This window comes from Camelus ferus, chromosome 2, assembly GCF_009834535.1.
Source record: "Camelus ferus isolate YT-003-E chromosome 2, BCGSAC_Cfer_1.0, whole genome shotgun sequence".
In the NCBI taxonomy this organism is placed as follows: domain Eukaryota; kingdom Metazoa; phylum Chordata; class Mammalia; order Artiodactyla; family Camelidae; genus Camelus; species Camelus ferus.
This window is the reverse complement of record NC_045697.1, coordinates 31,220,885-31,235,026: the sequence shown is the minus strand read 5'-3', so window position 1 is coordinate 31,235,026 and position 14,142 is coordinate 31,220,885.

The window sequence follows — 14,142 nt, the reverse complement described above, 5'->3', positions numbered from 1 at the left end:
TCCATGGGTCTCTACATTTCTCTGGAATCAGAATCCTAACTGTCTATTTTGGGGCCTAGTTCTGGAAGTCCCCAGAATGCATCTCATATGCACTTACAGATACATTTGGCTGCAGTCACTAAAATAGCAATGAGGTTTTTTGTAGCTCTTAATGTGCTGAAACCACAAAGGTGTTCTGTGCCAAGAGCAGCGCTTGAGACGATCTGCTTTCATCAAGCAGTAACCTCTTGAGAATTTCTCAAGAACACATTGTAACAGCTGAGAAGTAAGCATCTGGATTCACATCTGAATTAGGAGCAGTTAAACATTTTCTCTTTGTCTTCTAGTTCTAGTTCGTTCTCCAAATATCCTAGCTTCCTTGTATGTACTTTAAATTTCTATTAGCTTTTCTTGAATGACGTATAAATGTACTATCCACCCATTTCTTCCAGATGTCACCAATGGGGAAGCTATTCCAAGCTGATTCTCAATTTTGCAGATCTGAAAATCTGATTTAGTTCGTTCACTCAGAGGACAGACTCAAGCCAACAAAATTTTAAAATACTGATTTCTAAATCGGATGCCAACTTACTAATTTATAGGAAGGATATTTATTACCTAGGGACATAAATATTCATGTTTATAAGTGGACTATGATTAGAAATTTTCAGTTATTCTGATTTATATTTATACATTTATCAACATCTGTATTTTCCCAGTAACATGAGTGTTCAGAAGAGCTGACTTTCCCTACTTTATTAGAAAGAAACAGGTATAACACAAAATACGCCTACCAAAGATATTTAAGTCGTGTACAATAGAAAAGTGCCAATATCTATTTGACACTTGGTCTACAGATGCCAACTTTTCAGGTGTTTCCATTTCATTGAAATGATGAACATGGACTGGGAAAAAACTGGGTAGAGAGACATAAATCATTTTTCTCACTTGTGGTCTCCCAGCAATTATATTACAGCATCAATTCAGATGCTCAGGCAACTGAACTACATCCGTCATTCAAAAGTCCTCAGATGAGAAGTTGATATAATGTCTTCCTGACCTGGCATTCAAAATGAATTAGTAATATTATTTTTACTAAACTCAGGTCATACTTTGAATAAGGTAGAATTTTTTTTTTTAATTTAAAGAGATAAAGTGTATGTTTTAATGATTTTAAAATTCCAAACTTTGTATCACTACACATTTTCTACTTCCAAAAAATTAAGTGCTCCCTCTTTCCCTCCATCATTCAATTATTACTAATGTCACAGATTTGATGCCAATATTAATGTCCTTAAAAAAGTAAAATATTATGAAGGTAAAGGATGTCTTACACACTCACCTCACAATATTATGATTGTGATCTCTGCCAAGGAGTAATAATCAAAAGCAAAGGAGAGAATGCTTCTAAGCAGAAGAGGCTGGCTCCCCAGTTTTGTGTTATCACTACTGCAGTTTTCACTCTCCGTAATCTATTACTCAGGATTATTTTTTAAGGTACTTTTTATTCTCGATTCATTAGCTGAATAATAAGGTAGAGATGCAACAAAATAGTAGATATAAAATAGACCAGTTTTTATAACGCTGCACATGAATGATACAGACTTGAATAGAACAGAGACTTGGATTATAACTAATGAAAAAATAAACCAAACACTCAAATAGACATTATCTAAGATAAACTCAAATGACGTGCACCATTATCTCATAATAACTCACTATGTCTATATAGTTCTTCTATCATTTGAATAGTGTTTCCAATGGCAAATCTTGTTTTCTTCTGAAAATGGCTTCAAACATAGTTGTAATTATTTCTTTTTCTATTTTAAGAAATATACCTGCTATTGTTGATTTAGTCGAGCGTCTGTAAGATCTGAAGCAGCACACTGAGCACACAAAGAATTATGGCTGTGTCTTAAAGTAAGATTGATATGTCATTAACTGAACAAATTCTCTCATAAATTGCCCCTGAAACTAAAGGATCAGCTCTTTTGTGGAGGAGACTGGAGTCTTCACATTGACAATTTCATGTAGTCTTTTTTTCTTTCTTTCTTCCTTCCTTCCTTTCTTTTTATTCTTATTTTTATTGAAGTGTAGTCTATTTACGATGTTAGTTTCAGGTGTATAGCAAAGCGATTGAATTATACATATACTTTTTTTCAGTTTCTTTTTCATTACAGTTCATTACAAGAAATTGAATATAGTTCCCTGTGCTCTACAGTAGGTTTTGTTTCGTCTTCTTAAGTCTACACACTAGGGTGTCAAAAATAGGAGGTGAACTTAGGGGATCTAAAGAAAGCTGGAGATAGCTACGTGCTACATCACAGCTCTTCCTAATTCTTTTATCATATTCCCTACAAATGAATCACGTTCAACAGGTAAGAAAAACACTTTCTATAGGAAAAAAAAAAATCACCAAAATAATCACGAATGCTGTCTGTTTCTCAGACAACAGGTAGTTCACTTTAACCATCACTTTCCTTTTTAACTCTCTCCTGACTCACATGTTTGTTGAAAACTAGCTGATAGGCACGTTTATGAATGTGTGTCTGTATCTGTCGGTATCTGTTATACCCTGAAACTCAGTGGCCCTGTTTTTCTCTTGTTCTTGCTGCTACACATTTCAGCAATTTACTCCAAGTCCACATCTGCCTAAGTGCTTTAACTATTCCAGAGAGCAGTTACAGTATTACAGAGATCTTCTACTGCATGCTAAACCAGATATTTAACTTGTTCAAATGCTACAAAGGCCAGTGCAGTGGTATGGCCAACAGTCACTCCCTGAATTCTACAACCCTCAACCTTAGGTTCAGAGAGTTGGCTATTTTTTGTTTTGCTTTGTTTTATTTTAAACTGAGTCCTTTAGTTCTCTTGGGTAGCTATGCATTGCTTTGCAACTAATTCTGAGACCTGACACTTCCAGGAGAAGATAGATCCTACAGTGTGAGCAGAGTTTTCCTGGTTGGGGTTAATTTATGGGGAAATTGTGTTAAGGACTCTCTCTAGGCACATGGATATTTGAGTTCAGGGCCTTAAGCTTTAGGCATAAGTTGCCCTCATCTATGTTGTCTGGCTCCCCATGTCACCTCTACTGCCTGAATTAAATTGCATTTTAACTAGTCCTTTATCCTAGGCATTTATTTTATACATTGGTTATAAATTTGTTCGGCTTTCTTAAGAGTTCAGCTTTGTTATAGCTAAAAGCTGATTGTCTGCTCATTGAGAATGACTGCTATGTTTAGGTCAGTATATGACTAGGGTGGGAGTTTAAATTTATCTAATAATGAAAGTCCCTTTTGAGGATCAATATATATACTGGAAATTCTTTGGCCCTACTCCTTGGCAAAACAGCATTAAAAGTCTAGGACAGGGAAACTGAAAGGTACTTCTGGGTAATTTTGTGGGGCCAAGAAGTAAGAAAATGATTTTTTTTTTCATTATGAAGACATATCCAAAGGAAACAGGAGTCAATTTGAAATGGCTTCCAATGGCCAAATCTGGACAATTTAAGGAGCAAAATAAAATAATGATAGCAATAAAGTATAACCCATAGAATAAATCAGGTATCCATGAGATCATGCTAATATAAATGGATAATTGAATAAAAATGAGTAAAAAAAAGGGAAAGCTCTTCCTTGTCATTAAATTCCAATGAATAAATTTAGCAGTAATGATGAAAAAAGAAAATCCACCATTTAAAAAATATCACATAAATAATTGTTTAGGCAAGATTTACCAACAGATGCTAAAATTAGTGGGCAAAAGTAAGATAAGACACAGGATTTACACAGTCTCCAAGTGTATCCCCTCGAGATAATGATTAATTACAAAGTAAAAAAGAGCTCCAGTAACTCGACAGTGGGGAGACTTGGCAGATGCCACGTTACACCACGTGCCTCCTGAAGTCGTGTTCCACAAACGGCACAGAAGCACGTCTGTGTATTTCTACCGATACTATATAACCTGAATTTAATCAAGAGGAGACATAGCTCAAATTGCGGCCCATTCTACAAAATAACTAGCCAGTACTCTTCCAAAGTGTCAAGGTCATGAAAGATGAAGAAAGCTGACACATTGTCCCAGATTAAAGGAGACTATGGTGTCAGGCCAGCTAAACACAATGTGTGGCTCTAGGTCAGATAGAGGACATTCATAAGACAACAGACCAGATTTGGATAGAATATGCAGATTAGTTCACAGTACTGCATGAGTATTAATTTCCTGGGTTTGGTCATTATACTGTCATTATGTAAGAGGAGGACATGTGGGAAATCTATGTGAAGAGTATAGGGGAAGAGTAGGTGGGAATTCTCTTGGTTTTTGCAAATCTGAAAGTATTTTAAATATTTTGTTTAATGGGAAAATGTTTTTAAAAATTATAAAACAGATTTCTGCCCCCTAAAATGTTGGCATCTTTCTATTTGTCAGGAGCCCATTCATGAAAGCTGCCTCTTAGGTGACCCTGATATACGCTAGAATTTCTAGCTACTATTATCTAAACTTTGACCTTGGCGTGGACTCCCATAGCAGCCTCCTAACAACGGTCTCCTGTCCACTCTCTGTATTATAGCCAGAATGAGCTTTGTGAAACCTAAGGATGATCATATCACTTGCCTCCCATGACTCCAAGTTTTCTCTAAGGGTCAAGATGCCAACGTGCCCTCCAGTAAGAGCTTCTTCACAATGACAGTCCCTTTTCCCACAAAATGCCTCCTTCTCTCTTTGGCCTCACTGATTCTACTAATGTTTCAAACACCACCTTAAGCCTTCCCTGACCTTCTTGACTTGGTCCAACACCTCTATCATAGACATCGTAACATATGGTTCTATCTTTTTTAGCATCTGTCAGTTATAATTGTACACGCTTGTGTGGTTATTTGACTAATGCTTGCCATTCCCACTGCACTGTAAATTCCATGAAAATTTAATCAGCATTGTATCTCCAGCATTTAGACCAAAGCATAGGATTCAATAAATATTTGTTGGGGAATTAAATAAATAAGGTACATACAAACGTATCTATGGTTCACTCTTCAAAAAAAAAAAAACTGAAATGTTTTTCCAAAAATTGATGTATGAAATTAAAAAGTATAATTTTTAAATTTCACCAAATAAACATATAATTTAAAGATATTAACTTCTTTATCCTTTCTTGCTAGACACACATTTTCTGTGTCTAACATAGATTTTTGGAGTTGCCTAAGACAAAGTTTTTCCTGAAATAATTAGGGCAAATATTAGTAGTTTGTACTTAATATCTTCACTCTGCCAAGGAAATTTTAGTGGATTATTTCAAAAATAGATATTCTTAAGTAGCATAATATAAGTAGAAATAAAATGTCAGACAGGAAAATATAAATTTATCAATAGAAAGATCAGCATTCTTCTGTGATTGGGATTCCCATTTGGTTTATAGAGTCAAGGCAGCAGAAGCCAAGAGAAAAATCCATTCACTCAAAAAAGGAGCCCTACCATTTCTTTAGACAGATCCATATTTCCTTATTCTTGGTACTGCAGAGTTAGCTTTTATATGAAAGAATGGTAAACAACAATGGCTCCTGGTTTTCTTACAAATCCTCCTCCAGCTTGGTGTCCAGCAAAGCTGGATTTGAATCCTATCTTTGTTAACTTACAAATTGTATAATTAAAGAAAAAAATCACTTCCTTATGAACCTTTCTTTTCTCAGCTAAAATAGTGTGGCTAAAAGACCTTACTCTAGAGGATTCTTTAAGATTCAAAGCTATCGTGTGTGCGCACCTAGTACCTGGAAGTCCATGTACATCGTGTCTCCCTGTTCCTATTATCCTCCCTTAAAAACGTTATATTTCTAAAAATTCTGCTTGAAGAGATATATTTTATGGCAGAGAAAAGGAGTTTTGAAAGTTATTGTGAAAAGTGGCATTTACATTTAATATTACCTTTTATTTCAAGCTTCACATTCAGGATTTAAACGTCTCTGTCCAGAGGAAGGAGGAACAAGTGACAGCCACAGGTCAGTTTATTATCCAGTGCTCAAGGCTCCCCTATATTATCAGATAAGATGTTTTTATTGGGATTCTGATAGTTCTGCTTCCTGGGATCGGAAAAGCTGAAATAGACATATATAAAAAAGAGTAGATGACAGAAAGCTGTGATATGTAGTCCAGGAGAAAAGAAGCTCGGTTTCCACAACTAAAATTTAACCTTTCATGCTGACAAGAGCAAAGAATATTCAACCGGGAAGTCCCTACTGGCCTCAAAGTCTCTACTTAAAAGAAGATAAAGACCGGAAGTGAGACAGAATAGAAGGCTTACATGAGTGCTATGGACTCAACTGAGCATCTCCACCTAAAATGTACATGCTGAAGCCTTAACCCCCAGGGTGACTACACCTTTAGGAGGTAATTAAGGTTAAATGGGGTTATAAGGGTGGGGCCCTGATCCTCTGGAATTAGTGTTTGTACAAGAAGGGACCCCAGAGAGCCCCTCTCACTCTCTCACTGCCGTGTGAAGACACAGGGGCCAATCTGCAAGCCAGGGAGAGAGCCCTGACCAGCAACCAGCCCTGCCAGACCTCTGGCTAGGATGTCCAGCCTCCAGAACCATGAGAAAATGCATTCCTGTTGCTTAAGCCACCAGTCTGTGACCATTTGTGGTGTCCGGCCCTAAGTAACACAGCGAGGGATGTGTTTGACTTGACTTTCATCCCCAAAGTTCAATGGGCACAGTTTGAAAAAACAGATCCTGATCATTAAAACAAATAATAGAATAACCTATCCTAATAAGTAATTTAGTGAACACAGAGTCCAGAGCTCACCAGCTAACAAGTTTATTTTCAAAAGGCCTAACCCCTGTGCCACTCATACGGACTATTTCAAGCTCCCTGTGTCTTGGCTTCAGAGTCTGCTTTTACTCTAGCTAGATGGCAGACTGTGAAGGGAAATTCCCCCTTGTCTAATTAAAGGTATAGTTAATTTATCCCCCTTTTTGCAACACAAATAGTGAAGTTCTGATTAATCAGCTCTAGACCAAAAGTAAACACTGCTTCACTTAATTAAAAATTATATTTCTCTAGGGGGTTGATTACAGCAGGGAGTTGGGGTAAGCCTCTTCTAAATAAGTGTTGCTTGCAGGACAATCTCAGAGACAGACCTTGGGGACTTGTGCATCAGGATAAACAAGAATATGTTCAGACATCAATTAGGTCTCTCCACATTTTCATTCTCAACAAGGAATGGGTGTAGAAAGAGAGGCCAAGGGGACTTGGAAGAATTTTAGAATGATTGAGACACAAGGGTCCAGTTAGTTATTATCCAGAGAACAACTATTCAGGTAATCACTGCTAAAAGAAAAGCCAGGTGAGTTATATGCACATAGAACTAGCATGGCTACTGTGCATATTCCAATTTAAATGCTACCTAAAGGTAGCATCCTGATTTACTAAAAGTATAATAATCGCAACATTGCAACGTTACCTTAGTATCACTGTATCTAACTACATATGATCATTCCATCAAGAGCGACATTTCATTTTCCAGTCCCATGCCCATGGGTAACTCTTCACTGTCTGTTTCTGAAGAAGAGACATAATCTCAGGTTAGGGAGCACTGAAGATCTCGAAGGTAGCAATCAAAATCTCTACCTGGTTCAAGGTCCAGGCAGATAACAGGAAAGAGCAAACAGGCTTGATGTAAGGAACTGAGGAAGATGGAGACTGATACCCTAGAGAACTTTGATCCTCTGGTGGATGACAGGCCGGGGGTGGTGCAGAATTGTCAAGCCCTCATCACACATGTGGGAAGGAATACCTGGCCAGTGTATCCTGATTTTTCAAAAAGAAAAATGAAAATCCTCATTTTCAGTATAAAATATTCTGGCTTTTATATGTTTGCTGATTGTAAAACTACTTTTAGAATAAGAAAAGCCCTTCTGCACACCTTATCTCCTCTCTCATTCTTTGTGACCTCTGAATGGTGAAAATTGAGCAATGTTTTTCCCTTTTATAAAGGTAGGAAATGTACATTTTCTGATATATATATATATATATTTGAATACATATAGCATATATTGTGTTTCTGTTATAGTAGAAATAATACTGAAGTAGGATTCTGGAGACCCCAGTTTTTATGTTGGTACTGCCCCTGATTAGTAAATTACCTGCTAGATTCTAGACATGCGACAATGAACCGTAGCACCTCCATCTAAACACTTGGTAGGTAAGATGTGTGATCTAAGGTTCCTTTCACCTTCAGTATCTACAGCATTTCAGCAAAATCAGAAAGAGAAGTTAAAAGTCACATCCTCCAGCTGCTCACTCAATGTTTGAAATATTTCTACAGGGCAGGCTTTATGGCCATGTGACCTGTGCAGTCACGCTGGCCCTACTCTTACAAGGATCCCGTGCTTGGTTTGATACTCTGCTGCTACTAATTTGAAAATCTTAATAATTTACCAATAGGCTCCACATTTTCACCTTATACTTGGCTTCACATATTATGTAGTCTGTCCTGATCTCTAGTGTATGACCTGTTCTAGGGTCTTTATTCAGTCTACCCTACCTTTATTCTATGTTTGGAGCATTGTTTTATTGATTCTTTACTTCTCCAGCTAGGATATTGCTGACCTGGACTCGGCTCAGCTGAGGATGGTTCTGTTCCACTTGTATTTCATCTTTCACTTGGAACCAGTGAGTTTGCAAAGGCATGTTCTTCTAATGGCAATAGCAGAAGTGAAATAAAGCAAATAGAAGCATAAAGAGCTTTTGATGCCTGGGCTCGAAACTGGCACACTACCACTTCCACCTCATTCTATCGGTCAAAAGATGATATATACCCAAACACAAATTCAGGAAGCAGAGACATACACACTGCCCACAGTGTGAAGGCACTACAGCCGTCCATACTAAAAAGGGTCCAGGCTCAAGGTGGGGTGAAAAATGGGACCAACAACGCCATCACCACTGTACCTGTTTCTGTCTGTATTTTCCCTGTACTCCCTATTCTTCACTGTAGCAAAATATCAGAGTAAAAACATTTCAAAATAAAAAATAGCATCCACTGGAGATATCAAGTCAACATGAACAAAGTCATAGGGTACTGTTTATATCTATTTTTTCATGATTAGCATATAGTAAAGAGTTATAAAACAGACTTCAAGAGTTCAGAATCCATTAATCCATCCTCACAGAGTATAGTAACATCTATATCATTCTACCACCCAAAAATCCGGTCCCTTTTATAAAGCTTGTTCTAACGCAACATATATTTATTTTTTAGAAATATGAACTCTTTGAATGTAAAGAGTGTTCAGATTAATCTTATCCTTTTAGTGAAATTATTATCCACTTTCTCTAAAATATGGTTGAACAGCTATATCACATATCATTTAGAGATCAATTTCTTTGGGAGCACTTTTTAAACTCTTGAAAATGTAAATTAGAATAATTAAATAGATGAACAGTCTACCAACAAAGTTGAAATCAGTTTCTGTTCCTTTTCCTCTTAAGGTTATCTATCCTTGAGGCTAGAGTTTTCAAACTAAAATTCTTCCTTGACTATTTTCTCTTCTGAGTACTGTTCTAAGGAGTCTTATTGAACTATGTGTTTATAAATCATCCTTCACATTTTGGCAGATTCTCTGAGTGTGAAGGGAACCTTTATGCAGCTATGCCAACAGGCAGCTCTTAAATCAGAGGAATGTTTTTAAATTAGTTGCTTACTTAATCATCAATGGAACATATTTTGTACATGTTAAAAGTAATTAGCATTCTTAAAGAGAATCTTAAGTAGTGTCTTTATGACAGTTTGGTGAAAACTCAAAGGATATCACTACACAGCTGTCACCACATAGAAATAAGGGAAAAGAATAGATAAGAAAATTCCACAAAGACATATTCAATAAGACGCTTTGGAAATGGGAATGTTTTAGGAAGACTATTTTCTGGTTAATTATATTTTCAGTTGAAAACTGGTTTAATCCTTGTTAAAAATGTTGGAAAATGGTATTTGTGTTCTCTAAAGTAGGTGCAAAATAATTACTCTTTGGTTTAGTATCAGTATCCCCTTTTGTTACATTCATTATTGTTGTAGAATAGAATGAAATTAGAAAATAAAATTATGCTGAAAGAATATTGACACCAGGACATCTTTGAAAATGCTTACTTTTAAAATAAACCATTGAAAACAGATTGCTTTGTTGTCGACTTCATCATTTTCTCTAAAGGAGAGCAAAAATAATTTAATTTATTAACAAACTGGGTTCTTTCCACTGAAATTTTACACATATGCAGTTAAACATAAACCAGTCATTTTAATCTGAATGAACAGAAAATATGACACTATTGGTTTCTTTTACAACTTATTTCAGAAGATTCTCATAGAACACGATAATTAGCTCTAGTTTCAAAGACATATGAAGTATATCAGAGCTTCCAGCTTGAGAGTTTATACTGCATTCTGTGTGTGATTCAGACAGAATTGGACACATCTGGAAAAATAATGAGAAGGGTCTAAATTCTGTTTTTGTGTGTGAGTCCATAGGGAAAAAATTAAGACTGGATGAAGTGGGGGTAGTAGAGTGGATTGAATCATGAATTAAAGTTGAACTCCCATGGGACTTTCTGTCCATTTGACTTGATTTTTTAAAGTTTGCCTTTTTATTCTTCTTTTTTTTTTTTACTTTTATAAATGATACTTATTTTCATTTATATGGCTTAATTGATGAGGAGAGCACTACAGTGTGATAGGAATAAAAAAGCAGAATTTTTTTTTTTATCTTCTGTACCAACCCCATCACTGATTTTGGAACCATGTTCTGGTTCTTTAACCTCCTAGAGCTCTGTCTCCTTATCCATTGTCTGCTTTCAGAGGATTCCATGTAACATACATTAATTACTTCAGACAATACCTAACAAGTAGTAGATGCTAAAGAAATATTGATTTTCTTGTTTCATCACATTTTTCAAGAGACAAGTTCATTCTGCATTATTGTTTTCAAAATAAGAAGTCACTCAAATCTTAGCCTCTGAAATGAGGAACTATGCAGTTTGACTTTCTGAACATTTAGCCAGTGATGTCATTGCATTATAAAACAATGTTGTTGAAGCAGGAAGTGATTCATGATAAAACTGAGCACAAAAGTATCATAAGATCTTACACAAGGGGAAGTTGAAAAAGTATCAGTAGCATGAAATCACTTTAAATCAGACTAGACAAAACCCTAAATGGATTTCTGCTGTGTCATATAATAAGAAAAGTAAAGACATTTACAAAGTCACACCCCCTGTACAAAGCCAATATGTTTCTTACAAATAGTACGATGACATTGACTTTCATGAGATGCCTTCTTTGAGTGACCATAAATTGCATTGTTCAAAACTTCTACAACAATAGACTCTGTTTCAAACATGGATAAGAAGCAGAGAAAATATATCATAGATGATATTTTAATAAAAACTTTCCAAGTTGAGGGTACATATGCTCTAATTATTGAAAACACACAAAAAAGTACTAAAAAAAATTTAAGAAGGAAAAAAAATACATATGTCCCATCAGGCAAACACAATCACTAATAAAATGCTTATGACTTTGGTAGAATTTTCCAACCAGTTTCTTACTATATAATTACTAAAATATTATTATTCCATGTGTATATGTTTTCCTTCCCTTTTGCTTATCTTATTTTTTTTTCCTCCTCTTCTCCTCCACTTCTTCTTCTTTGTCCTCTTTTAATTTCCTCTTCTTCCACTAATTGGCAATTGAGAAATTTTCCAATTAAAATATATTATTGGGTACAAGACATAGGTATATATCTCAAAATTAGAGATCACATTTTTCTCTGACCTACGTGAAATCATGCCACTGAGTTCACACTCATACTGCTCACTGCACAACAGTTCAATAAATTGAGAGATGAGGTGCTGGGGCAAGGAATAGCGACTTTATTAAGAAAGCCAGAAAACAAAGAAGATGGTGGACTAACATCCCAGAGAATCATCTTGCCCGATTCAGAATCCAGTCTTCTTTTACTAAAAGGGAAGGGGGTGTGGGTGGTTGTTGCAAACTTCTTAGCACTGGCCAGGCCCTGGAGGGATGTAATAATTCTTTGTTCCTGTAGTGATACATGTAGGTCTGGTCATGATGTTCCTGCAAACCTCCCACAAGACAAATGTTATTCTCTGTTCTGCAACTTTTTTTCTCTATATGAATGAAAAGTGTTATATCTTTAAAGATCAAGCCTTGGAGGCAGAGCCTTGGAGATGGGCTATCATGTATACTTCAGGCTACAGGCAACACTCTCTTACAAGGTGCAGAACCAGCATGACCAAGCACAGGCAACAGAGGACAAGGGTTAGAGCCGAAGGAATAGATCACATATGGAGTCAGGTTTGTTCTTCTTTGTTACAGTCACACACAGGGAAGCTAATTTCTGGCCAAATGGTAATTAAAAAGGAAATCACAAACTTTTGGTCAACTCATCTTTGACAAAGGAGGCAAGAATATACAATGGAATAAAGACAGTCTCTTCAGCAAATGGTGTTGGGAAAACTGGACAGCAGCATGTAAAACAATGAAGCTAGAACACTCCCTTACACCATATACAAAAATCAACTCAAAATGGATTAAAGACTTAAACATAAGACAAGATACAATAAACCTCCTAGAGGAAAACATAGGCAAAACATTATCTGACGTACATTTAAAAAATTTTCTCCTAGAAGAAATAAAAGCAAGAATAAACAAATGGGACCTAATGAAACTTACAAGCTTCTGTACAGCAAAGGAAACCAGAAGTAAAACAAGAAGAAAACCTACGGAATGGGAGAAAATTTTTGCAAGTGAAACCGACAAAGGCTTGATCTCCAGAATATATAAGCAGCTCATACGACTCAATAAGAAAAAAATAAACAACCCAATCCAAAAATGGGCAGAAGACCTAAACAAGCAATTCTCCAAGGAAGACATACAAATGATCAAAAAGCACATGAAAAAATGCTCAATATCACTAATTATCAGAGAAATGCAAATCAAAACTACAATGAGGTATCACCTCACACCAGTCAGAATGGCCGTCATTCAAAAATCCACAAATGACAAATGCCGGAGAGGCTGTGGAGAAAGGGGAACCCTCCTACACTGCTGGTGGGAATGCAGTTTGGTGCAGCCACTATGGAAAACAGTGTGGAGATTCCTCAAAAGACTAGGAATAGACTTACCATATGACCCAGGAATCCCACTCCTGGGCTTGTATCCAGAAGGAAATCTACTTCAGGATGACACCTGCACCCCAATGTTCATAGCGGCACTATTTACAATAGCCAAGACATGGAAACAGCCTAAATGTCCATCAACAGGTGACTGGATAAAGAAGAGGTGGTATATTTATACAATGGAATACTACTCAGCCATAAAAACCAACAACATAATGCCATTTGCAGCAACATGGATGCTCCTGGAGAATGTCATTCTAAGTGAAGTAAGCCAGAAAGAGAAAGAAAAATACCATATGAGATCGCTCATATGTGGAATCTAAAAAACAAAAACAAAAACAAACAAACAAACAAAAACAAAGCGTAAATAAAGGACAGAAATAGACTCACAGACAGAGAATACAGACTTGTGGTTACTAGGGGGGTGGAGGGTGGGAAGGGATAGACTGGGATTTCAAAATTGTAGAATAGATAAACAAGATTACACTGTATAGCACAGGGAAATATACACAAAATGTTGTGATAACTCACAGAGAAAAAAATGTGACAATGAGTGTGTATATGTCCATGAATGACTGAAAAATTGTGCTGAAAACTGGAATTTGACACAACATTGTAAAATGATTATAAATCAATAAAAAATGTTAAAAAAAAATAAAAAGCATGTATCAGATCAAAAAAAAAAAAAAAAAGGAAATCAAATCTTTCTCTCAAGTCTTGAAACCTTCCAACCAAGTTTCTTGGAAGACCTAATTGCCACTCCATAAGTTTGCTGCTCTTGGACTCTGTCATGTTAAACCTAAAACTGTCTTGCAAACTCCAGCCCCCATTGCTTTCTCTTATCCGACAACCTATCATTTATTTGTTTCAAATTAGTCATCCCACCTAAGTTATCCTTCTCCCCTGACTCTTAGATATTAGCATATTGTGATTCTGAATCACGTATACAGAAAGGAAGGAAGAAGGAAGAAGGAAG